Source organism: Lissotriton vulgaris, chromosome 3_1 (genome assembly GCF_964263255.1).
Source record: "Lissotriton vulgaris chromosome 3_1, aLisVul1.2, whole genome shotgun sequence".
Taxonomy (NCBI): domain Eukaryota; kingdom Metazoa; phylum Chordata; class Amphibia; order Caudata; family Salamandridae; genus Lissotriton; species Lissotriton vulgaris.
Genome location: NC_141689.1, coordinates 1,428,936,121 through 1,428,962,432, shown reverse-complemented (window position 1 = coordinate 1,428,962,432; position 26,312 = coordinate 1,428,936,121). Strand labels below are relative to the sequence as shown.

Below are 26,312 nucleotides of genomic sequence, written 5' to 3'. Positions count from 1 at the left end.
AACCTTCATGGAGCTAAATAGTCTCAAGAACATGCATTTTGTTAGGATAAGAGGTCAATCTTCTTCACACTCAAATCCTGAAGAAAATGTTAACGACTGGAAAATTGCCATATAGATTTTTGAAAAGCACACAATGTGACTTCAGTATGGCTTGCTCTGCTTTATAAATACACAGATGTGAAATGTGTTTGATATTGTTAAATGCCTGATAAAAAGGATTTTGATCTGTGTTTTCCACTTTACGTGTTGCATATTTTGTCTAAAACTTACCTGATCACTATTACATGTTGAGAACCCAATTGTTTACACATATTCAAAGTAGTTTACTAAGCCAACTAGAACTTGTGCCCGTCATGCACTGCTTACGACCTTACATTTTACAACACTCATGACATGTTAAATGACCTCACTGTCGACATCAAATGTCACAATAAAGAGTTAATGTCCTGAGCAATAAGTGTCCAAAATAGTTAGGACAGTTTACAATAGTAGTTGCCACAGAATTCTTCTTCTGTTCTTTATTTTCATTTGACACAATCCAACATAGATGTAGATTCTAGCCAACACATGTTCCGTCTATTTGGAGTAGTAAGCCATACACGTCTTCAGGGCAAACTGCAATCAAGCTTGGTAAGATTAGTAGTATAAAAAACACAACGGTGCAGTATCCAAGTAGGTAACTCCAGTAACGTCGGAAAGCGTAATAATTCAGAGATCTATTTATATTAAGAAAGTGAAAACTTTACGCTAGCAAGGCGCTAAGTTCTCAAGTTTCAATCATAAGTCAATGGGCGATATCCATGAGTCTCCTAGGAGAAATGACAGTCCACGTGGAGAGTGTTCCCCGGGAAGTACGGCGTCATTTGGAATGTCATTAGTGATGTAATATGTGAGATCCTAAGCAGTGACTGGAGGGAGCGCAAAATTAGCTCAGTAAACTTTCAATGGTGGTGTGCCGTGAAACATATCAAACTTCCCAATGCTCCTTTTCCCGGAACATAAGCCAATCAGTGCACTCACAGCGGTGTACTGATGAAATAGGGTTTAATCCAGTAAATTCATCACCAAGAACAGCATAAGCATGGAATAATACCAAATGTGTTTCGGAGTTACAAATTCAGAAAATGTTCAAGACTAGTTTGCCAGTCAACTTCAAAAACTTTATTTGAATACCAAATATATCCATAAAAGTGCAAGAATACACACAATAAATATATTTTAGAATACATACATACATAAAAACAGTTCCCAAAAACCACCGACTGAGTTTCAGTCTCCCATCAAACACCAGCAATACTACGGGCATTATAGCAAGTCGAATCAGTAACCATAGAACCACGAGCTCGTTCCGCTGCTCTCAGAATTACCACTTCATCATCCATAAATTGAAACAGAACATTTAGGACTTCACTAAGATTACTAATATGGTGTTTTTTAAATAAGGTAAAACAGAAAATGTCTTGAAAACATAGCATAATATCCACATAAAAATGTGAAATGCAACATCATTTGACCAGACTTCCTATCACAGGGGCAGGGCAAGGAGACAAGACTGACGTTAAAACCCAAAGGGAACCATGACATATCAGATGTAGACTTCTAGCTGCAGATATCTTACCTTTGAATTTCCCAGGTGTCAGGCTGGATCTGGGAACTTTTGCTGAGCAATATCCTTTGTGCCCGACATGAGGTGGCTCCATTCAGCTCCACATGATGTCGTCAGTGTTGTTAGCGACGATTATGGCGTCGCGGTGCATACCTAGGGGACACCCAGGCACACGGACGCCAGTTCTTTTCACACCAGTTAAGCACTGATCCGGGAAGAGCTACCCCTGTGCCGCTCTTTGGCAGGTTTGTTCTAGACTTTTGTTGAAGTTTTTGGGATTTTTCGACTTCATGTGCAAGGGATGCCTTCAAGGTTTCAAGCAGTGCGGGACTTGTTCCAGCATGATGTGGGTAACCGATCCTCACTGCGTATGTCTGTGATGTCTCGAGCGCGTAGTCGGACTGTCGGGTGATGGCTCCGAAGAACTTCAGGGAGCGGGATATGAAGTTACTCTCGGCCCTGCGGTCGACACCGTCAAGCGAGATTCCAAGAAGGCCACTGTCCTGATCCAAGAAGAGGAGGTCGTGGGTCTGCTCACGGAGCCCTAAGTCCTCTTCCTCCCATTCGAGGTCCTCTGGACACTCAGGAAAGAGGCACAAGAAGAAGACAAAGTCCAAGCAGATCTCGTGTTCACCTCAACTGGCAACCGTCGTCGAGAGAGGTAAGGAGCACCGATGCTCTAGGCATGGTTCAGCGGAGCCAGAGTCAACTTCGCTTCTCTCCCCCTTTCCGGGAGCCGGACCGACTCCTGCACAAATAAAAGAATTTTACGAGGATATGCACAGCGTATTTGAGCGGAACAACCCCTGCTGGTGGGCTTTTGGGCCCCAAGGAGACCGAAGGGGCCTCCTTGGGTTTGACACTGTCGGCTCCAGTCACGACACTGGTGGGGCCCCAGGGAACCGAACCCAGATCCGGTTCAATGCCGGTCGTGCCAAAGCGACCTTCCCTGGCATTGAATTTAAAGTCTGTGCCTGCGATGTCTCCGATGCCCGTCGGTAGCGCGAGCCCCATCCTCATCCCCGACGACACGGAGCCGGAAGGGCGTCGATCAACGTCGATTCCATTGTCGACAGAACCCAGAGGTTCTTTGTTGTCGCCTGAGCACTTTGAGGATGTGCTATGCTCAAGAGAGGATGGGGACTTTCTTGAAAACCATAAAGTCTCTGAGGAGAATTTGGACTGGTGTGGGGAACTTGGGGTGGCCAGTGGACTTGATACTTCTTCAGATACCGGCATTCTCTCCCTATCAACAGTGGCTACGGAGGAGGGGGCATCCTATGCCATGGTGGTTAAGTGGACAGCCCAGGTCCTTGGACTAATCTCTTCACTGTGGTGCTTCAACCTGGGGTTTCCATCTGTGAACTCCTGTTGCCCTTTAATGAGGCACTTACAGATATCCTTCTAGGGACATGGTCAAAACCTAGCATGGCCCAGCTCCGGGTGACCCAAAGTTCTTCAGACAACACTCCACCTCAGAGAGTTTGGTGGTGCAGGCTTCTACGTCCCGAGCCGACTTCCCTTCCACCCTTCTGGATATGGAATCCAAGAGGTTGGATTCTTTCGGGAAGAAGCTGTTTTCTTCTTCCAGCCTGGCATTGAGGTCGTTGAATACTGCACGCTTATTGGTCCGTTTCTCCCATTCCCTTTGGAAGACAGTTGCACAAGTGCTGCCACAATTCTCGGAGGAGGCCCAGGCTGTGCTCTCCCAAGCTGTCAAGGATAGGAGCGATGCAGCAGGCAGATTGGTTTCAACGACTGTGGCCTTGAAGCCCCATGCCTGGCTTCGTTCAACTGGCTTCTCGGGCGATGTCAAAGCTAATTTGATGGACATGTCCTTTGATGGAACCGTCTTTTTGGCGAAAAGGCAGACTAGCCCTGGTCAGGTTCAAGGACTCTCGAGCTGCGGCCATATCCTAGGGATCTCCTCCACTCCTCGTGGCCAGCCTTCCTTTCGCCCCTTTCATGGAAACGGAAGGGGTTTACAGCCGCCTCAGCCATATCCCAGACACCGTCCCGCACAGACTTCCCAAGCTGGACGAGGACGCGGTTCATTCTGATCTTGGAATGGAGGCCAGAAGTCGTCGACCACACTGCCTCTGCAGTGGCACCCTCCAAGCAATCCTAGGTTGATTCAGCAGGACCAAACTACTCCAGTTGGTGGGAGAATTCCTCATCATCTCCCCGAATGGAGATCCATAACATCGGACAAGTGGATCTTGCAGATAGTCCAGGAGGGCTATTCTCTACCTTTCCTTTATTTTCCTCCTCCTATTCTGCCAAATCAGTAAGGCTGACGGAGGATCATTTAAAATTGCTCCAAGAGGAAGTTACGGCTCCCTTGACCAAGGGAGCTATAGAAAGGGTCCCAGTTTCAGAAGTAGGCAGTGGCTGTTATTCCTACGACATTCTGATTCCGAAGAAGAACAAGAGACTTCGAATCAAATCAAAATCTTTATTCGAATTTTATCAAATCCATAAAAGCAATACAAATGTACAATCCCAATAAATAAAATAGCCATGGTTCCAAATACATTTAAAACAGCACAAGTTACAGAATACAAATTATTTAGCAGCAATATTACAGAAATTTACTAAGGGTACTCCATTGTTTTCCTTACGTAAGTAATAACTCTCAAACAAGCATTTGCAATGCAATAGGTCTCGCATTATGAAAGTTTGAGCTATTGGTCTTGTAAATGACAATTTTTTTATTTATGTGTTGATTTTGAAAGAAGCGAAATTAATAGCTTTGTCATTTACAATGCCAATAGTTATAACTTTTGCAAATGTGACACCTATAGCATTTGTAATGCACCAGGTTTTGTATTTACGTGACTTAGATGTATTGATATTACAAATAACCACGGCTTTTAATTTTTTTAAATAATTAATACTTACATTAAAGTGAATGTTAATTTATAATGGCAATAGCTTAAACTTTTGTAAATAACTTTAGTGAAGATTATGTTTAGTGTATTTTATTGTGACGAAAATCCAAGAACAGAAGTGAAATATTAACATCTTTTTGTGACATTTGTAATAAAGCTTGAAACATTGAGAGAACATATTTGACCCAGTTGTTGTTGAATTGTTGCACAGATTGATGCTGTGATGGTGCAGAGTGATGTTGTGGTGGCGACGAGTGATGCTGTGGCGTTCAGTGATGCTGTGGTAGCGCATAGTGATGTTGTGGTGCCCCTGAGTGATGCTGTGGTGGCCCGGAGTGATGCTGTGGGGGCCGTGAGTGATGCTGTGGAGGTGCTGAGTGGTGCTGTGGTGGTGCTGTGGTGGTGCTGTTGTGGTGCTGTGGTGGTGCTGTGGTGGTGCTGTGGTGGTGCTGTGGTGGTGCTGCGGTGGTGCTGCGGTGGTGCTGAGTGATAATGCTGTGGTGCTGAGTGATAATGTGGTGGTGTGGAGTGATAATGTGGTGGTGCTGAGTGATAATGTGGTGGTGCTGAGTGATAATGTGGTGGTGCTGAGTGATAATGTGGTGGTGCTGAGTGATAATGTGGTGGTGCTGAGTGATAATGTGGTGGTGCTGAGTGATAATGTGGTGGTGCTGAGTGATAATGTGGTGGTGCTGAGTGATAATGTGGTGATGCTGAGTGATGCTTTGGTGGTGCTGAGTGATGCTGTGGTGGCCCGGAGTGATGCTGTGGGGGCCGTGAGTGATGCTGTGGAGGTGCTGAGTGGTGCTGTGGTGGTGCTGTTGTGGTGCTGAGTGGTGCTGTGGTGGTGCTGTGGTGGTGCTGTGGTGGTGCTGCGGTGGTGCTGAGTGATAATGCTGTGGTGCTGAGTGATAATGTGGTGGTGTGGAGTGATAATGTGGTGGTGCTGAGTGATAATGTGGTGGTGCTGAGTGATAATGTGGTGGTGCTGAGTGATAATGTGGTGGTGCTGAGTGATAATGTGGTGGTGCTGAGTGATAATGTGGTGGTGCTGAGTGATAATGTGGTGGTGCTGAGTGATGCTGTGGTGATGCTGAGTGATGCTTTGGTGGTGCTGAGTGTTGCAGTGGTGGTGCTGAGTGATGCAGTGGTGGTGCTGAGTGATGCAGTGGTGGTGCTGACTGATGCCGTGGTGGTGCTGACTGATGCCGTGGTTGTGCTGAGTGGTGCCGTGGTTGTGCTGAGTGGTGCAGTGGTTGTGCTGAGTGGTGCCGTGGTTGTGCTGAGTGGTGCCGTGGTTGTGCTGAGTGGTGCCGTGGTTGTGTTGAGTGGTGCCGTGGTTGTGCTGAGAGGTGCCGTGGTTGTGCTGAGTGGTGCCGTGATTGTGCTGAGTGGTGCCGTGGTTGTGCTGAGTGGTGGCGTGGTGGTGCTGAGTGGTGCCGTGGTGGTGCTGAGTGGTGCCGTGGTGGTGCTGAGTGGTGCCGTGGTGGTGCTGAGTGGTGCCGTAGTGGTGCTGAGTGGTGCTGTGGTGGTTCTGAGTGATGCTGTGGTGGTACTGAGTGATGCTGTGGTGGTGCTGAGTGATACTGTGGTGGTGCTGAGTGGTGCTGTGGTGGTGCTGAGTGGTGCTGTGGTGGTGCTGAGTGGTGCTGTGGTGGTGGTGCTGCTGAGTGGTGCTGTGGTGGTGGTGCTGCTGAGTGATGCTGTGGCGGTGCTGAGTGGTGGTGTGGTGTTGCTGAGTGGTGGTGTGGTGTTGCTGAGTGATGGTGTGGTGGTGCTGAGTGGTGGTGTGGTGTGGTGGTGCTGAGTGGTGGTGTGGTGGTGCTGAGTGATGCTGTGGTGGTGCTGAGTGATAATGTGGTGGTGCTGAGTGGTGGTGCTGAGTGATAATGTGGTGGTGCTGAGTGATAATGTGGTGGTGCTGAGTAATAATGTGGTGGTGCTGAGTGATAATGTGGTGGTGCTGAGTGATAATGTGGTGGTGCTGAGTGATAATGTGGTGGTGCTGAGTGATAATGTGGTGGTGCTGAGTGATAATGTGGTGGTGCTGAGTGATAATGGGGTGGTGCTGAGTGATAATGGGGTGGTGCTGAGTGATACTGGGGTGGTGCTGAGTGATACTGGGGTGGTGCTGAGTGATACTGGGGTGGTACTGAGTGATGAGGGTGAGGGTGTGTGGGGTGTGAGGGGTGTGGGGGTGTGTGAGGGTGGGGGAGTGTGTGGGGGTGTGAGGAAGGGTGAGGGGATGTGAGGGTGAGGGGATGTGAGGGTGAGGGGTTGTGAGGATGAGGGGGTAAGAGGGTGTGTGAGCGTGAGAGGGTAAATGAGGGTGAGAGGGTGGGTGAGAGGGTGGGTGAGTGGGTGAGAGGGGTGTGAGGGTGAGTGAGGGTAAGGGAGGTGAGGGGATGTGAGGGCGAGGGGGTGTGAGGGTGAAGATGAGGGCGTGAGAGGGTGTGTGAGGGTGAGAGTGTGTGTGAGGGTTGAGGGTGTGTGAGGGTAAGGGCGAGGGTGTGTGAGGGTAGGGGTGAGAAGGTGTGTGAGAGTGAGAGGGTAAGAGGATGTATGAGGGTGAGAGGGTGTGTGAGGGTGAGAGGGTGTGTGAGGGTGAGAGGGTAAGTGAGGGTGAGAGGGTGAGGGGTGAGAGGTTGTGTGAAGGTGAGTGGGTTTGTGAGGGGTGAGAGGTTGTGTGAGGGTGAGAGGGGGTGGGAGGTGAGAGAGGGTGAGAGGGGGTGTGAGGGTGAGAGCGGGTGTGAGGGTGAGAGGGGGTGTGAGGGTGAGGGGGTGTGAGGGTGAGTGTAAGGGTGAGGGGGTGTGAGGGTAAGGGTGAGGGGGTGTGAGGGTGAGGGGGTGTGAGGATAAGGGTGAGGGGGGTGAGGGTTTTATGTGGGACTTCGTCAGTTACAAATGGAGGCTTTGCAGAGTGTGCACATTTTCGTGCACTAAACCATGCCAAGGTGTGGAGGCGCAGGCGTGCACAGGATATAGTCATGAAAGCGGGCCGTGCAAACACCCACAATGTGCATGAACATTTTCAATTTCTTTCCCTCGGTTTCCCATATTTTTAAATGTATGCTGGGCTGATCCAGGTGTAAAAAGTGCTGAACGGCGAAAAGGTAGTGTGAAATCCCTGCGTTTTTTAGAAAGTTATGGAGTGGAAGGAAATATTGACTTTGGATGGTAATGAGGAAGGCGCATGACCAGTCAAGCCGATCCCAGGACGTACCATGTTAACTAAGTTGCAGAACATTGAACGCCATTGATGCTCCCTGAACGGATTTAGGATCTAATCACCCGCCTTGTTACTGCATGCTCACGAGATACTGACTACCAGCTGAGCCCATGCCAGCATACACATGCGGCCTACAGTCTCCTTTGTCTACAAAGGACTATAGTGCAGAGGTCCACCAAGAGTAGCCGTCGCCACGCAATTTTTCAATAACAACATTTTTTAAATACGTTTTTGGACGCACACCGCGACCTGCCAGCTAGTGCAAGAAAACCCCTTTTCCTGAACGAACCCACTTGTTGTTTTATTCACAGACTCTTTTTGTTGCCTTTCTAGCAACACACATCGGGACAGTACAGTAGTGACCCCGTTTCCGCAGTGATTTTAGACTATGCCAGGTTGACTCCATAAGCAACACGTCGTGGTAAATACTGATTCATTATAATAATAAAAAACACACTTGGAGAAAAACTTAAAAGTGATGTTGTCTTCCGTACATGGTGTAGTACGCTCGGCTGGGTGAGCGCTTGCTTAGCTCGGTTGTAAAAGAAATAAACCCTGGTTGCGCTCGATGGAATGCTGTAAAACTAGGAGGCATGGGGAAAATGTTATCGGCTTGACTGTGCATAAGTGAAAACGAAATGCTCGAGGGCATGCTACATAACTGGGAGGCTTAAGGAAAGTATCATCGTGATTGTATCGTTATAACTAGGAGTGAGGGAAACAAAATCAACCTGAAACTTAGAAGGACAAGCTCTCGGCATTGCTGTGGCGGGGGTGGGCAGAAAGCGGGGATTAAAAACAAGAATAAGAGAGGCACGCAATAAAGAATCACATAGCAAACAAGCACAGTATCGCTACAAGTACAGCAGCCATCCACTTATACAAACAGAACACCAGTAGGCAGTTAGCCAGAAGGGTCACAAGTTTAAATAGCAAAAGCTCAAGCAGCAATATCGAGAGGTGGTGGGGGCAGGGTTAAGTGGTAGGGAGAGACGGCTGGGCAGGCTGCGATGGGCTGGTGGGAGGAGAAATGCGAGTAAGTCACGGCCTGGCGGCCAATGTGAAGTGAATAATTAGGGGAGGAGAAATACCATATGCCGGCCGAGCGCACGATGGGGAAGCCTTTGATGTGGCCTGGCGGCCGTGGAGAAATGCTGCTGGCAGTGGGAGGGTGATTGATGGGCGGGGCAGTGCTGGGGAAGCCTTTGCTTTGATGTGGCCTGGCGGCTGTGGAGAAATGCTGCTGGCAGTGGGAGGGCTGAGCATGCTCGTCCACAAGGAGTCACGTGACTCTCGTGCACTGTCCAAAATCCGCGGAAAGGAATTTTTTGGGTTGACAACATTAGGTTCGAGTAAACTCGACCTAAAAAGTGCTGGTGCGGAATATCAGTTCATCATTGTTCAAAGTTAGCAGCATCAAATAAGATTCTTCCAAAGAAAGTGGTTTGTGCTTCTTAAAATATGGAACTAGAAACCATTTGATGTATTTTAGATAAAATTTACAAAAAAAGAAAAAACGTAAATCATCTTGCAAACTCATACCATCACATGGGCACAATTTATCTTCAGATCTTATTGAAGAATAACCTAATGGAAAACATAATAAGAATCTAACAGTGCCTGCCCGTAAACTGAACAGAAGTGATCTTTCCCAGTTAGTCATTGGCAATGTGAGATACAATGGAATTGGTTGTATATACAGATCTTTATTCACATAAGCCTGGATAGTTGATTTATTTAGCTCCCCTGTCAATCTATCTTTACTATAAAGTGCATACAATGCAAACTTTGTTTCATTTTTGTCTTTAGGCTCAATCTTACTGGGGTCAAAGAAAAGATGACCTTTACCCACGCTGCTCAGTTTTTTGAGAAGCGCCAAAGGATTGTCATCCCTTTCTCACAATATAGACAGTCTGTTATGATTTCATGCGTTAATGAGGCCAATTTATTCCTCCAGATAGCCAGCCAAAACATGGCCGGTCTCAATGCTATAAAATCTGATATATAATACAAATTCAATTCACAATAACAGATATACTCAGATGAAGAGATAGGGGCTCCAAGGATTTTCCTACAAAAACGATTTTCCTCGGTCTGGATACTAGATGTTTTACCCAGACCCCAAATCTCAGCCCCATATGTTGCTACTGGGATGCACAGTAATTAAAAATTGCTCTAGTGGCACCTACTTTCTTAGGCCGTGGAAGACTAAGAATAGAGTTAATGGATTTTGAGAACTGGCTGGTGGCGTGGACCAAATGTTCACTCCACGAGCCGTTCGCAGCAAAAACCATTCCTAAATAGGGAAAAGTATTAGTGGAGTAGAGTCTATCTGATCCCACCGAATTAGCATTAAGCTGTCTTTTCCCCGGGCAACAAGACAAAATAAAAGATTTTTAAAAATTTTCTTTAAGATCTCGGTTATCCATATATTGTGCAAAACTTTTTACCAAACTACGTAACGCGTTTGGTGTGAGGCCCATAAGCACCGCATCATCTGCGTAAAGCTTCTGGCACAGGGACTCGTTCGATAGTTCCCTTGGCCAAGAGAGACTTAACTCCCTGGCAGAGAAGGGCCAAGTGATCCTTCGACATGCGATGGAGTGTTGGTGGCATGGGGGGGGGATAGTCTCGAAGGGGAGAAAGTAGCCCCTTCGGACTATCTGCAAAACTCACCTGTCCGACGTGATGTTGTGCCAGTGGGAGTGGTGATGGTGGATCCTGCCACCCACTGGCAGCTGATGGCCCTGAAAAGTCGGACTAGGAAAGTTTGGAGGCTGTGCAGGGGGGGGGGGCATTGATGGTAGTTCGCTCGCTGGCCCCCCAGACCCACGATGCTGGGTTCCACGTCCCTGGCCACACATAGGCTGGGTAGCCTGCGCGGCCCTGTGGCTCTGGGTGGAACGTGGAGGGGCACACCTTCCGTAGCCACGTAAGGGGGGAAAGGCATACTGCATTGGGCGAAAAGTTGCTGTGATGCCTAAGGACCTAGCTGTGGCCCTAGAGTCCTTGAAGCGCTCAAGCGTGTTGTCCGCCTTATCATCAAGCAGGCAACGGCCATCAAAGGTCATGTCCAAAAGTGTGGACTGGACATCCCCAGAGAAGCCAGACGTTCTCAGCCAAGCGTGCAGCCTCACTGCAGTCAATCTCTTCCTCAAGATGGAGGAGTTCAAAATGCTCACTCTGGCTCAGGTCTTGCATGCCCTAGACCAAGTAACCTGGATGGTAGCGTTGGACCTGCAGGATGCGTATTTTCATATTCCCATCCTGCCAGGACACAGGCGTTACCTGCGGTTCAGGGTAGGCCGCGAGCACTTTCAGTTTACCGTGCTCCCCTTTGGCCTTACCAGTGCCCCTTGGGTGTTCACCAAGGTAATGGCGGTGGTCGCAGCTCATCTGCGCATATTAGGGTATCAGTCTTCCCCTACCTCGACGACTGGCAGGCATCCTCGCGCCCCAGGATGTCGTCTCCCACCTTCAGACTATAGCAAACCTTCTGCAATCGCTGGGGTTCTCTATCAATGTGCCAAAGTCACACCTGACTCCTTCTCAGAAGCTCCTTTTCATAGGAGCTGTTCTGGACACAGTGTAGTTTCGGGTTTATCCTCCCGAGCAGAGTCCAGGATATTCAGATTATGGTTCCGATGTTTCACCTATATCCTGGATTTCAGTGAGACTGACTCTGAGGCTGTTGGGCATCATCGGCTCCTGCAACTTGTTGGTAAGACACTCCAGGTTGTGTATGTGGACTCTGCAGTGGGACTTGAAGTTCCAATGGGCACAGCATTGGGGGAAATCTCACTGACGTGGTTCAGATCTCGGGAGGAACTGCAAAAGATCTGCAGTGGTGGATAACGAACTGTGATTGCATCAAAAGCAGACCCCTCTTCCCTTCCCCAACCAGATCTCACAATTGTGACAGATGCGTCACTTCTGGGATGGGGCGGCCGCCTGGGAGAGGTGGCGATCAGGGGTCACTGGTCTCTGGCAGAGACGGGCTCCACATACATTTGTTGGAGCTTTGAGTGATTTGGCTGGCATTGAAGGTATTTCTTCACTCTGTCAAGGGGAAGCTAATGCAAGTGTTCACAAACAACACCACCGCAATGTGTTACTGCAACAAGCAAGACGGGGTGGGGTCATGGACCCTTTGTCGAGAGGCCCTGCATTTCTGGACATGGCTGGAACAGCAGGGCATAACCGTGGTGGATCAACAACTGGCAGGTTCGTTGAACGCCAGGGTGGAGAAACCCAGTTGTTGATGCCCAGCGTATCATGAGTGGACTCTCCAGTCGGAGGCGGCGCGAGGTCTCTATCAGCAGTGGGGAGAGCCTTGGTTACATTTGTTCGCCTCCGAAGACAACACGTAGTGTCAGCTGTACTTCATGCTGGAGTTTCCAAGGCTTCTATCACTAAGCAACGCTTTTTGTCGCGTGTGGAGCTCAGGCCTGTTGTACGCCCTTACGCCCATACCACTCCTGGCCAAGGTTTTGAAGAAGATCAGGAGCAATGAGCCCAAGTCATTCTTGGGGCTCTGGACTGGGTGAGGGGAGTCTGGTATCCAGAGCTTCTTAGAATGAGTGTCGATACTTCGATCAGACTGCCTCTTCGGGGTGATCTTTTGTCGCAGCAGCAGGGGAGGGTTCTCCACCCGAATCTGTCAACTCAGCACCTCCATGCGTGGAGATTGAGCGGCGACAGTTGCAACGTTATCTTGGCGGCCAGGTGGCCCTCCACTAAGCCGGTATACGCCAGCCGTTGGCAGAAATTTGTATTATACTATACAGAAAGGTCCATTGACCCTCTTTCAGCTTCTCTTTCTACTGTCCTTTTATTCATTCTAACCCTTGCCCAGCAGGGGTCTGCCTTGGGAACTCGCAAGGATTACCATTCTCCTCTGTCTGCTTTTTTACAGCTGCCAGACCAGCCCTCTCTCTTCAAATCTCCGACTGTAAATCGATTTCTAAAAGGGACTCACTTCTTCCCACTCACGACCATTGTTATGCCACAGTGGGACCTTAATTTGTTCCTTACCTATCTGATGTATGCTTCCCTTTGAGCCTTTGCACAATTGTTCCCTCCCGCTGTTGACCATTAAAACAGCCTTCTTAGTGGCAATTACATCTGCCAGGAGGGTGATTGAGTTGCAGGCGTTATCCTGCTCGCCCCTTTATCTTATGTCCTTTCCGGACAAAGTAGTGCTTAGCACCAGGGCATCCTTCCTACCAGTGCTTAATTTGAAAAATATTAAGTGCCAGGGCTCTGAGCAGGAGGACACAGCAGCTTGCACCACCCATCGCCCTTGCCAAAACAACTACTAACCATCTCTCGCACATGTGAATGCAACAGATCAGATTATTTCAGGTCACCAAAGCTAAAGAAATGGCTGGGGAGGCAGGTATGAGCAATTTTAATTTATATTGTATTCCTAAACAACTGTTGTTCTGCTCAACGCTACATTAGATGAGCAGTGCCACCATGTGACAAACGGTTCTAAGTAAGGTGTTGACAATTAGGTGTCGGTGCAGGGCACCGGAAAGCACTGGCTCAAATGGAGCACTGTTTCCTACTAAAGGTCGTAATCCCATTTCATCTGGGTCAGTCCATTACTTTGCCCACCTTCTTTGCTCCTCTGCATACCTCTAAGAGAGGAGCGTCGCCACCCACTGGACCAAAAAAGATCAATGTCGTTCTACCTTGACCGCACAAAAGAGTTCCCGGTGGATGACCAACTCTTTGTGGGGTACATGGGAGCAAAGGAGGGAAGGGCAGTGCAGAAAAGGACCATCTCTTGCTGGGTCGTTCTCTGTATCTAGATCTGTTATGCCTTGGCAAAGAAGCAGCCCCTTGATGGATAAAGAGTACCTTTCCACCAGGGGAAAGGCTGCGACTACGGCCTTGACTCAGGGTGTCCCAGTCCAAGACATCTGTCATGCAGCGACCTGGACTTCTTTACACATGTTCGCAAAACGTTACTGCCTGGATGGTCAAGTGCACAGGGACAAACATTTCTCCTGTTCAGTCCTGCAAGACTTCTTAGTTTAGGATCTCAGTCCGCAAACCACCGCCGGGATGGTATGGCTCAGGTATCTGATTCAATGGTAAGGAATCTGCAGCTAGAAGTCTCCATCAGATGAACAAGTTACTTAACTTCGGTAACGCATTGCCGGGTAGTGACTCTATTTAGCTGCAGATTCCTAACAGCCCCTTCCATGCCTCCCCGCTGTGCGGACTGATATTCTAGGGCTAGGGTTGTTCTCCTTTTCAGGGCCCTAGTTTTGCACAGGACTATCTCAGTTACTTTGTGGCTCTGCGCTTCTGGCATGGAAAAAACGGACATCCGCATGCCTGGGTGGCGCCTATGTAGGCACCTTGACATCATAACCGACACTAACAACGCCGACGTCACACGAAGCTGAATGGAGCCACCCGACGTCGCGCGCACGGGGTATTGCGCAGCAAAAGTTTCTGGATCCAGTCTGACGCCTGGATAATTCAAAGGTAAGGAATCTGCAGCTAGAGTCTCTATCAGATAATGCATTACCAAAGGTAAGTAACTTGTTTTTCAGTGTACCAGCCCTGTAATGGAGCAGTAAGCTCAGTTCCCAACGCCCCATTAGTCTTGTCATATATCCCGCAATCTGGCCTAAGGGTACAGAATTCATATAAGCAGCCACACTCGTCTTCCGCCTCTCTATGAGCTTTCTTTCTGTGTCAACTAGATCATACAGGACCTGGCGTAACTGTTTTTAATTAACATTTTGATGCATCTTGTAGGAGAGTAGGATCTGCTTACTTTGGTTACCCCCACTACTTTTTGCTAGTGTTTCACTGTTTTTCGACTTTAGTGTGGCTGGGGCCCTACTAACCAGGACCCCAGCCTAGCTGCTTCCTCTCTAAATTGATTGCTTGTACATTAGGTACACTCCAGATTGGTTACTGGGTTACCCTTGTGAGTCTCTTGTATATGGTACCTTAGGTACTAAGGGCATAGGTACCCCAGAGGCCTACCAGGGGCTGAAGCATGTATTATCCCACCCCTGGGAAGCCTTCCAAAATGGCATCACAGGTCTGCTACTGCAGCCTGGGTAAGGTGGTGCTGACACCACTTACTAAGATATAGGTTACCTATATCTACCTTATATCACTGCCACATATAAACCTTTAAGCCACTCTTATGGCAGGCCTTGACAACCCTGAAGGCATAGTGCTTGGTTTTGTGTGAGAGGGTGCCCATGCATGAGCAGGACCACTCTGCAGCTTTCGGAATCACTTCTCTGTAGCTGTTCTGAGATGTAGCCAGACCATATACTCTTAAAGGCATTATAACCTCGGGGTTAATGCTAACTTTGCAATGGCTGCATGGAACATGTCGTGTTTGGTGTTAAACAGGTGGGGGTCGAATTCCACCCTTCTAGAGGAAGAAGACATGTATACACTTACTTAACCGGTAATAGTTTAAAAGAGCCCCAGCATCACAAAATGGATGCTGCAGCCACAGACATGGGTCTGACCTCCTGCTGCTGGACGAAACTTCGGCAGGGGAGGTCTGGACAATAGGTTTCCTGTCACAGGAAGGTGTAAGCACCTCCCAGACAGGCTTTAGAGTACTGGGGCTGGGTGGGTGAATTCAGAGAAAGCTTTTCAGACAGTGCTGGGGGCACACTTGGTGTCCCTGAGCATATCCCAGTTCAAACCAGTTGCAGGGGCACTCAGCCCCTGCTCTGGCGCAAAACTGGACAAAGGAAAAGGGGTATAACCACCCCCACCCTGGGCCCTCCCATAGGTGGGACCCTAGAGTTAGTTAGTCCAACCCCTAAACCTAGTATAAGTATAGGAACCCAGTCCTTAGGACTTTAGATTACCCTGGACGAAACTCTGCAACATATATCCTGGAACTTCGACATTCTATTTCGACTAGAAGACGGAAGAATCTCCCTTGAGGTCAAGGACTGACTCCCCTGTTCAAACAGGCACCAAAGAAGCATCTTCCCGGTCTGCATTTCCGAGGCTCCCGCCGGATCCGAAGGTTTTGGAACACAGGGCATGGACTACCAGACATCTCCGAGGCCTACTCGGATTCACAGCAAAGGTGAAACCTGTAGTCATCACGAGAGACATGGGACCGGAACTCCTGGACACCGTGCACATTTGCTAGTGCATCGACTTCCCGAGCTTTCCCGAAGTTGTCCATTGGGCTACTTGTAGTCCAAGCCCCGAGCACCATTTGCACCGAGGATTGTGGGCCTACACTCCACGGGTGATCCGTGGGCCAGCTTCTAGCATTTCCTCTTGAGGCTCCTTCGCGATCCCTGGTCCGTCGACTGGTGGGTCCCCACGAAAATAACTCTTCTGTTTCTTGAGCTTTCCTGGTGGCTCCAGACGTGCCCTGACTCCCCTCCAAAGGGTGAGTCCCTCAGACCTTGCTGGTCTGCACCAAAGTAAATTTTTGCTTTCTGCGTGGGATGCTGTTGCCAAGGCTTGTAGGGTCCAATCCAGAAACCGACACCGCAGCACTCGACATCCTTCACGGGACAGCTAGAATCCAGCTCCTGGTCGTCGTCGACGCCTCCTGGCCGAAGAGTCAAATCTCACCTTCTTCACCAGACATTGGTTGGCATCTTCTCTTCGCCTTTCTGGTAACTGGCTAGTGACCCAGACTCTGTCCCCTCTGCTTTCGGGTTCTTCTCGACTACGACCCAGGCTTAGATCCATCCGGACACTTTCCACTTGGTCACCTGCAGCACTTTTCAGCAGCTCGCATTGAAAATTACGACTAAACCAGACATCAAAAGACCGCTATGCACCCGGCTTCCCTGGGTGAAGTCGAGTACTCCAGTGCTGCAGTGGGTATTGACTCTAGAACTGCCTAGTTCTAAAGGGGTTTGCTCCAAGTCCTCTTCCAAGTGTCCTTCCTGTGTAATTTTCCAACCGCGACTTTCCCCATGGAAGTAAATGGTGATTTGCGGCTGTGTTTAGACACTGCACGTGTCCCCTGTGTCACTACCTTGGGTGGTTCCTGGTGGCCCCAGCAGTTCTACAGGCTCTAGGCCTTGTACCTATGTCAGTCGTGGTTTTTATACCACTTTCTTAGTATATGGTTTGTGACGCCTCTAGGGCTAATCATATATTGTGCTAATTTACTGTGTGCTAATAAAGTTTATGTAATATACTTTTGCCTCTAGCCTCATAAAGAGACTAGATGGATGAGTTTAGAATACATGCATACATATACATATATATATCTGGTGTGGTTTTCATTTCATTTGGTCATTTATGAGATTATAGACTGGTAAAACAAGCTGCTTTACATTCCTTCAAGACAAAGCCTGAAGGCTGCTCTCCACAGCTACCACTAGGATAGTTTTCTATATAGGTTGTCTTTAAACCTACCATCAATAAGGGTTGTTTGGACTGGTGCAAGGTGCCCACTAGAATAGTGGACAGCATATGCCAGGCCAACTTCTCACACATCTCCAGGCCCGTAAAAATCTGCTGAAGGTCAACTGAAAGCAGGCAAGATTCCATACTGGCAAGACGGGATCTCAGAGCCTTTGTCAAACTGAGGCAGTCCTTAATATCATAGCTGGTGAGACTCGCCTCCTTATTTTTCCAAACAGCCAGCCACAATAAGGGTGGTGGGCTCTAAAATAGTCTTCTATGTACGGGATGCCCAATTCTCAATGACAGACTAAATTAGAGGACAAAAAAGATGCCATTAAAACCCTTCTGCAAAACGTATTCTCTTTGGCCTGGGCGATATTATATTTGTGGATACCGCAAACTTCGGCCCCATATGTTGCAATGAATATACATTGTGTTTTAAAGATTTACATAATGGGGTGGAAAAGCACCCCCTCCATCAGGCTGATGTAAGCTAAGAAGAGTACCAATCGGCTTAGGGAAATTTGGCCTACAATGTGCGATACCCAAGAACCCGGGTCACTTCAGTTGCTGTCTGGAAAGTTTCGAGGTGATCTGCCAAGCGATGGTCAACACTTTTTCCCCATGCAATTTCCATAGGGATTTTAGACATGACTGCAGCCACACCGCTGAACAGAATGACACCAAATTTGGTAGAAGGGTAGATCTTGGTCCAGAAACAGTGCTTTTTGCAATTTGGTGTAAATCTATTGAGTAGTTTCTGACTTAATAAAGGAAAAAGATATATGTATATCTAGGGACGTGGATAAGGGCGGATCCACACATCATCAGTGCCGTGATCGACTGGCTGCAACCTGAGAGGAAATTTGGGCTCCCATTTTGGGCATCAGGACCCTGTTTCAAGGGGGGGGAATAAAATGTAAAAGTGATAGAAGCGACTGATGGAGGGGTCTGTGAGGGACCCCTCCTGGTCAAGAAATTATCCCAAAATGCTTTTTTGTTTTTTTAGAGCGTATGAGGATCTGCAGATCACCAGTATCCTCACAGATTCTGATGGATCTGCAGATCTAGTCCCTATTAAAAAAGAATACATACACCAGAATACCCCAGACATCAGACTGGATTAAAAAACTTCTGCTTGAGCAAAATCCTAGTGCGCTGGTAGGTGGTGTTGATTGGCTCCACATGACATCGTCTGCATCACCTATATAGGCGCCACCTCGGCGCCCTGACGTCAGTTACTTTTCACAGCTTTCCATGGCAGGAGCGCAGAGCCATGAAGTGCATAAAGTCTGGTGTGTATAGAACCAGGGCCCAGAAAGGGATCAGCCCTGGCTCGAAAATCCCTTCCGCAGTGCTGGGAGGATGGGTGGATCAGTATGGAAAATGCGGCTAGATTATGTCTCTACCAGATAAAGCATTGCTGAAGTTAAGTAACTTGCCCATCTGATAAAGACATCCAGCAACAGATTCCTTACTTTAGAACAGATACTCTAGCAATACCATCCCCGGAGAAGGGACAGCAGAAGAAGTTAAACCAGGAAGTCCTGCAGGACACAGCTGTTCAAAAGCCTGTCCCTATGGACTTGACTGTCTAGGCAGTACTGTCTGGTAAATGTGGGCAAGGATGCCCATGTTGCTGCCTGACTAATGTCAAGGACTGGAACACCACATTGCAACCCCGTGGTAGTAGCCTTAGCTCTGATGGAATGAGCTCTTAAGCCTTCAGGAGGCTGCTTCTTGGATAGAGTGTAGCAAATTGTTATACAGATGACAACTCATCGTGAGATAGTCTTCTTCTGCACCACATGACCTTTCATGATCCCAAATATCCGACAAAGAATTGATCGTCCACCTGTAACTCCTGATTGTGGTCAAGGTAGAATGACAACCCTCTTTTTGGGTCCAGACAGAAAGGCGCTTCTTTTCTTTAGAGGGGTGCGGAGGAGTGTAGAAAGGGGACAAGGTGGCAGATTGCCCCACATGGAATGGTGTTACCACTTTTGTTAAGGAAGAGGTCCTAGTGCGAAGCACCAACTTATCAGGGAAGATGGTCAGGTAAGGAGGCTTGGATGACAGAGCCTACAATTTGCTCACCCTCCTGGCAGAAGGTATTGCTATTAGAAAGGCTGCTTTGATGGTAAGCAGATGGAGAGGGGCAGTTGCAAAGAGGTTCGAACGGAGCACACATCAGCAAGGTGAGAAGCAAATTAAGTTGCCAATGACGCATGATGAATGGGGAAGATGGGAACATATGTACAAGCCCTTTACGATATCTGTTTACAATAGGGGATTTAAAAGAAGAAGGTTGGTCTGGCATCCTCAAGAAGGCAGACATAGTCAAAAGATACCCTTTATGAGTGCCCAGAGTAGAACCCTGCTGGGCAAGGGTCAATATAAAGAGAAGGACATGAGAGAGGGAAGCAGAAAGAGGGTCAGTAGACCTTTATGTATAGTATTTTCGACATTTGTGCCACCTGAAGAAGTATGCAGTTTTGGTAGAGCGATGCCCGGCTGCCAAAATCACATCACATACTTCGGGAGGAAAGTTGAATGCTGCCAACTGCCGCCGCTCAATCTTCACGCAAGAAGCCATGGAGTTGAGATGTTCGGGTGAAGGACCTTCCGCTGCTACTGTGACAGAAGGTCCTCCCAAAGGGGCAGCGTGATCGGAGAACCGATGCTCAGTTGGAGAAGCTCAGGATATTAGACCCTCGATACCCAGTCCAGACCCACAAGAATGACTTGGGCCCGGTCGCTCCTGATCTTCACACTCTGGACAGGAATGGTATGGGTGGAAAGGCGTACAGGAGGCCAGAGCTGCATTCAAGACTAAAAGCGTTGCCGAGCCAGCTCTACCTTGGAAACTCCCAACGCGCAAAACTGCTGACATTGCACTTTCTAACCAAGGCTCCACCCACTTCTGAAAGTGGCCATGGATCACCTCCTGATGGAGACGCCATTCGTAATCCGCTCAGGGCTGAGTTTGTCTGCCCTTGCATTAAGGGAATCTGGCAGGTGTTGAACCACAAGGGTTATGCCCTGCTGTTCCAGTAAAGATTAGAGACCCCGGGTCTCTTGTCAAAGGGTCCATGACACCGCCCTGTTTGTTGCAGTAACACATGGCGGTAGTGTTGTCCGTGAACACCTGAACCAGCTTCCCCCTTGATGGAAGGGAGAAAAGCTTTCAATGGCAAGGGAATAGCTCTGAGCTACAAAAAGTTGATATGGATTCTGCCAGAGACCAGAGTCCTCTGATCTCCACCAGTCCCCGATGGCCACCCCATCCCAGTAGTGACGCATCTGACATCACTGTGTGATATGTTTGTGGAAGTGAGAGGGGTCTGCCTCTGACCCAATCGCAGTTGGTCAGCCACCACTGCAGAACCTGTGCAGTTTCCACCCAGATATGGACCATGCTGGAGAGATTCCCCTGATACAAAGCCCACTGGAACTTCAGGTCCCACTGCAGAGCCTTCGTATGCCATCTGGCATGTGTCACTAGCAGGATGCAGGAGGCTATGAGGCCCAGCTGCCGCACAGTCAGTCTTAACTAAATCAACGATAGAGACTGAAACATCAGTATCAAAGCCTGAATAGCCTGGATTCGCTGCTCAGGAGGATTGGTCCAAAACTGCACTGTGTCCAGAACAGCTCTAATGAAAAGAAGCGTTTGAGAGGGAGTCAAGTGTGACTTTGGCACACTGATCGAGAACCACAGGAAAAGCAGGAGATTCGCCATTGTCTGGAGGAGGCAGACAACAGCCTGGGGCGAGCTCGCCTTTAACAGCTAGTCATCGAGATAGGGGAATACTGGCACCCCTAATCTGCACAGATGAGCTGAGACTACCACCATCAGCTTGGTGAACACCATAGGGCGCTGGTAAGGCCAAAGGGGAGCACCTCGAACTGAAAGTGCTTGTGGCCTACCATGAAATGCAGGTAACACCAATGAAAATGCAGGACGGAAATGTGATAATGGGCATCCCTCATGTACGAGACCGGGAACGAGACCTCTGGGGAGAGCAAAGTGGAGTCGAACACTGAGCCGCAAGCAGCTTTATAGACTGCTACCATAAAGCCTTCAGAGCCAATGGCCGAGCAATCAGAGCACAATGAGGAGTCGTGGTCGTACTCCAGGCCCAGAGACAAATTAAGTGTGGATCCGTCATGGACATAGCGAGGTGGCACGCGCAGCACAGTTTGAATCCAGAAATCTTCTTTGACATCTAGGGAAGAACGTAAAAACCAAAAATCGGTGACAAAACGTTGAAAAAAGCCTGTCAAAAGTGACATTGTATAGCTCTGTTCACTGATCTGCGTTAGCTGGCATGGTAAGAAAAGGACTGACGTCAGCGTGCCGATGTGGCGCCTTTATAAGTGACACAGACTTCCACTTCCAGCACGGACAATGCAGACGTCACACTGAGTCGATCAACTCCACCTACCAGCTCACAAGGGTATTGCTCGAGCAAAAGTTAGCGGATCCAGCCTGACATCTGAGAGATTCTAAGTTAAGGAATCTGCGGCTAGATGCCTCTCTCAGATACCTTTGTTTGTTTTAGTTTATTTCACAGTTTTTAAAAATGTTAAATTGTACTACGATTTGACCCATAAGTTCAATTTACTGATATACATTTTCACAAGTTTATAAAAACATTTTTTTGACACATTCATTCTTATTACATATTTAAAAAAAAAATTCTTAATTATGGTAAGTTAACTTACGTAGTCTTTCTATAAATGCAACGCACCTAGTTTTTCTTTTTAGAATTCATTTTATGGATCCGTCTCAAATCCTCGGACAAATAAAGTATCTATTTATATTGCACATATTCAATATTAAAACAACAACACATTTAAAACAAACATAAGCTATTGTGAAATCTATAAGTGAGTAACAGTGATCGTGTGGGTGTGTGAGTGGCTATATGGGTGTGGCTGTGTGAGTAAGAGTCTCAGTGGTTTTGTGGGTCTGTAAGTAGATATGTGAGTGGCTGTATGTATGTGAGTGGCTGTATGTATGTGTGAGTGAGTGGCTGTATAGGTGTGCGAGTGGTTTTGTGGGTATGTGAGAGATTGTGTGTGTGTGTGTAAGAGGTTTTGTGAGTATGTGAGTGGCTGTGTAGGTCTCTGAAGGAGTATGTGAGTGGTTTTGTGTATGTCTGAGTAGCTGTATGGGTGTGTGAGTGGTGGTGTGGGTGTGTGAGTGGTGGTGTGGGTGGGTGAGTGGGTGTATGTGCTATTTTTTAATTGGGGTCTGGGATCCAGCCGAATATGTGAGGCTACATGCAGATCTGCACGTGCTCAAAAAAACAAAACTTTTTTTTGGACAATTACTTGACCAGGAGGGGAGTCTCACAGACTCCCTCCATCAGTCCTATCGGGTTACAGTACCTCTACCCTGACCCTTACTATCCTATCACTTTTACATTTTATTTCACCCCCTGGAAGCAATGTCCTGATGCACAAAATGAAGGCTACAACTTTCCTCTAATGTTAAGACCAGCCAATCATGGCATTGATGCCAGTGCGTGCATCTTCGAATCCAGCCGAATCCATGTGCCGTAGATATGCAGAAATCTTTTTACTTAAATAACTCCAAAACTACCTAACAGATTTACACAAACATTTCTAAAATCACTATCTGGACTAAGATCTTGCTTTCTGCCAACTTTGGTATTATTCCATTTAGCAGTTCGGGCTGTAGTCGTGTCTAAAATCCCTATAGGAAATTGTAAGGGGAAAACGCGTTTTGGGACCCCTCCCTTTTTATTAGCCACAACTTGACCGATCACCCCAAAACTTACAGCAGCTGAAGTGACTGGCAAACTAGTTTAGAAAATGTCGTAAAGATTTGTCAAACGGCGCCAAAGTAATTAGCAAACCAAAAACACTTTTCATACGGAAAGTAGGTACTAACAATAAAGTAGGTACTTACAATATCAACCTACTGGCGACCGCCAGAAGGATGGAGATATATATTTTGTATATATCGTAGCAATGGAGCTCAAAATCGGTGTGATTTTTAACGGCACGCTGAGCATGAAAATATTTTGGCTCATACAATATGACCTAAACAACAGTTGCAGTGAACAACTGTAACTTGTTTTGTAATGGCTAATTTAGAAACATGTAATTAGTGTGGCAGGTTATATTCAGCAATTTTGCTGGGCACACTTTAAAGACCTCCAGGGTCTAAATAGAGGGCACACTATGTAACCTTGAATTTAGAGAGTTTTTATAACAGCATATATATGTTGTTTAATATGTTGGATACTTTTCTTTCTAAATTAATCATGTATCTACTCATGTCAATACTGCTAAATGCACAAGTTACTACTTAACGATATATCTGTAAGAGACATTAGTTAGTGATAGACACCTTACCTTAGAATATTCCCCAGGCGTCAGTCTGGATCCGGAAAGTTTTCTGCTCACCAGTACCTCTGCGCGCCAGTAGGTGGCGCCTTGTGGCTCCGCGCCCGACACTGGCGTCGTAAGCGCCGGGATGACGTCACGGAGGCTACTTAGGCGCCACCCATGCGCACTGACGTCAGTTGTGTACACAACATTCCGCGCCGGAACGCAGAGCCATGCCAAAAACCGACCTCTGGTGCATAAAACTAGGGCCCTAAAAGAGGATGACCTTAACCCTAGTAATCAGTTCGCAGAACAGGGAGGATGGGTGGGGAGGTAAGGAATCCATCACTAACTAATGTCGCTTATAGATATATTGTTACACAAGTAGCAACTTGTGCATCTGAAAGAGACACGTTAGTGATACATTCCTTACTTTAGAATAGATACCCCAGCAATACCAACCCCGGTAGTGGGTCTGTGAACAGGATCACACCAAAAAGTCACGGAGAACAGAAAGGCCAAAGAAGCCGTCTCTCCAGACCAGACTGTCAAAGCAGTAGTGCTTGGTGAATGTGTGAAGCGAGGCCTACATAGCTGCCTGACAAATGTCCTGCAAGGGAACGCCGCGTCCCAAGGCAGTAGTGGCTGCAGTTGCCCTGGTCGAATGGGCACGCAACCACACAGGAGGCCCCTTCTTGGCCAAGAAGTAACAAGCTTTGATGCACAGAACGACACACCGGGAAATGGTCCATTTGTGCACAGCCCGACCTTTTTTAGCACCCACATAGCCAACAAAGAGCTGATCATCCACCCGGAACTGCTGTGCTCGCTGCAGATACAACGTGAGCGCACGTTTTGGGTCCAGACGGTGGAGCCTTTCCTCTTCCCTTGAAGGATGTGGAGGCGGAAAAAAGGTGATGATCTGCCCGATGTGGAAAGGTGTGACAACCTTTGGCAGAAAAGAAGGACGGGTCCTTAAAACCACCTTGCCAGGATGAACGGAAAGGAGGTTTGGAAGAAAGGGCCTGGAGCTCACTCACTCTTCTGACAGAGGTGATAGCAACCAGGAAAGCAGTCTTAAGAGTAAGAAGACGTAAAGGACAGTTATGAAGAGGCTCAAAGGGAGAGCACATCAGAAAAGTCAAGACAAGATTTAAGTCCCAATGAGGCATTATGAAGGGCACAGGAGGAAACTTGTGTGTAATGCCTTTGAGAAAGCGGTTAACATCCAGGGACTTAAAAAGAGAAGGCTGATCAGGTAGCCTCAGGAAGGCGGAACTGGCAGAAAGATAGCCTTTGATAGGGCCAAAGATAGGAGAAACAGAAGAACCTCAGAAAGAGGGGCTGAAAGGGGATCCACAGCCTTTGCTATGCACCATGCCACATATCTGTTCCATCGGCAGGCGTATACCGTTTTGGTGGAGGGACGCCTGGCTGCCAGAATCACATTACAGACCTCGGGAGGAAGGTCGAAAGCCGTCAACTGTCGCCGCTCATTCTCCACGCTTGGAGGTGGAGGCTGGACAGGTTCGGGGCGGAGGACCGTCCCCTGCTGTTGCGACAGAAGATCCTCCCGAAGAGGCAGGCGGATCGGGGGATCGATGCTCACACTGAGTAGCTCGGGATACCATACTCTTCGAGCCCAGTCCAGGGCCACAAGAATAACTTGGGCCCGGTCGCGCCTGATCTTCTTCAGCAATCTGCGCAGAAGTGGTATAGGCGGAAAGGCGTACAACAGACCGCAGCACTACTTGAGACAAAAAGCATCTCCGAGTGAGTGCTGCCTTTGAAATTCCAACACGCAGAACTGATGACATTGCGCATTCTCTTCGGTGGCGAATAGAAGGTTGATATGGAGCCGGGACTCCACCGGAGACCAGAGGCCTCTTATCTCCGCCTCTCCCATGTTACCTCCCCATCCCAGGAGGGACGCATCCGTCACCACTGTGTGCCTCGGTTGGGGAAGGGTGAGGGATCTGCCACTGACCCAGTCGCGATTCGTGAGCCAACACTGCAACCGTCGTGCAGCGCCCTCCGAGATCTGGACGAAATCGGACAAGGTGCCCTGATGCTGTGCCCACTGCAGATGGCATGCGTCAGCAGCAGGATGCAGGAGGTCATCAGGCCCAGAAGCCGGAGGGTCATCCTGACAAACCCTGGACAGAGGCTGAAAGAGCAGAATCCTAGCCTAAATATCCCGGACTCGCTGCTCGGGAGGATAAACCCGAAACAGCGTCGAATCCAGAAGCGCTCCGATGAAAGGGAGCATCTGAGAGGGACTCGGTGGGACTTCGGCACATTGATGGAGAACCCCAGCAAATGCAGGAGGTCGCCGTAGTCTGGAGGTGGGAGACGACTGCCTGGGGCAAGCCCGCTTTCAACAGCCAGTCGTCGAGGTAGGGGAGGATTGACACCCATGACCTCCGATGATGAGCTGCGACCACCGCCATCACTTTTGTGAACACCCAAGGGGCGCTGGTAAGGCCGAAAGGGAGCATGGCAAACTGAAAATGCTCCTGGCCGACCATTAATCGCAGGTAACGCTGGTGGGCCGGCAGGACGGGGATATGAAAATAGGCGTCCTGCAAGTCCAACGCTACCATCCAGTCTCCAGGGCAGTCAGGACCTGAGCCAGAGTCAGCATATTGAACTTCTCCTCCCGGAGGAAGCAATTGATGTCCTAGAGGTCCAAGATGGGGCGCAGGCCCCCTTGTCCTTCTTGGGGACCAGAAAGTAGTGGGAATAACAACCACTCCCTACTTCCTGAATGGGAACATACGTGATGGCCCCCTTGGCCAGGAAGGCCGTGACTTCCTGACGGAGAAGAGCCAAATGATAC

At 48.4% G+C, this 26,312-nt stretch overlaps 1 protein-coding gene across 2 annotated transcripts in view; it reads right to left on the bottom strand.

Moving 5' to 3' along the window:
• The window catches only part of CENPC (centromere protein C), a 1,111,772-nt gene that overhangs the window by 215,444 nt on the left and 870,016 nt on the right, over window positions 1–26,312 (bottom strand). The gene's annotated exons all lie outside the window — the stretch shown is intronic.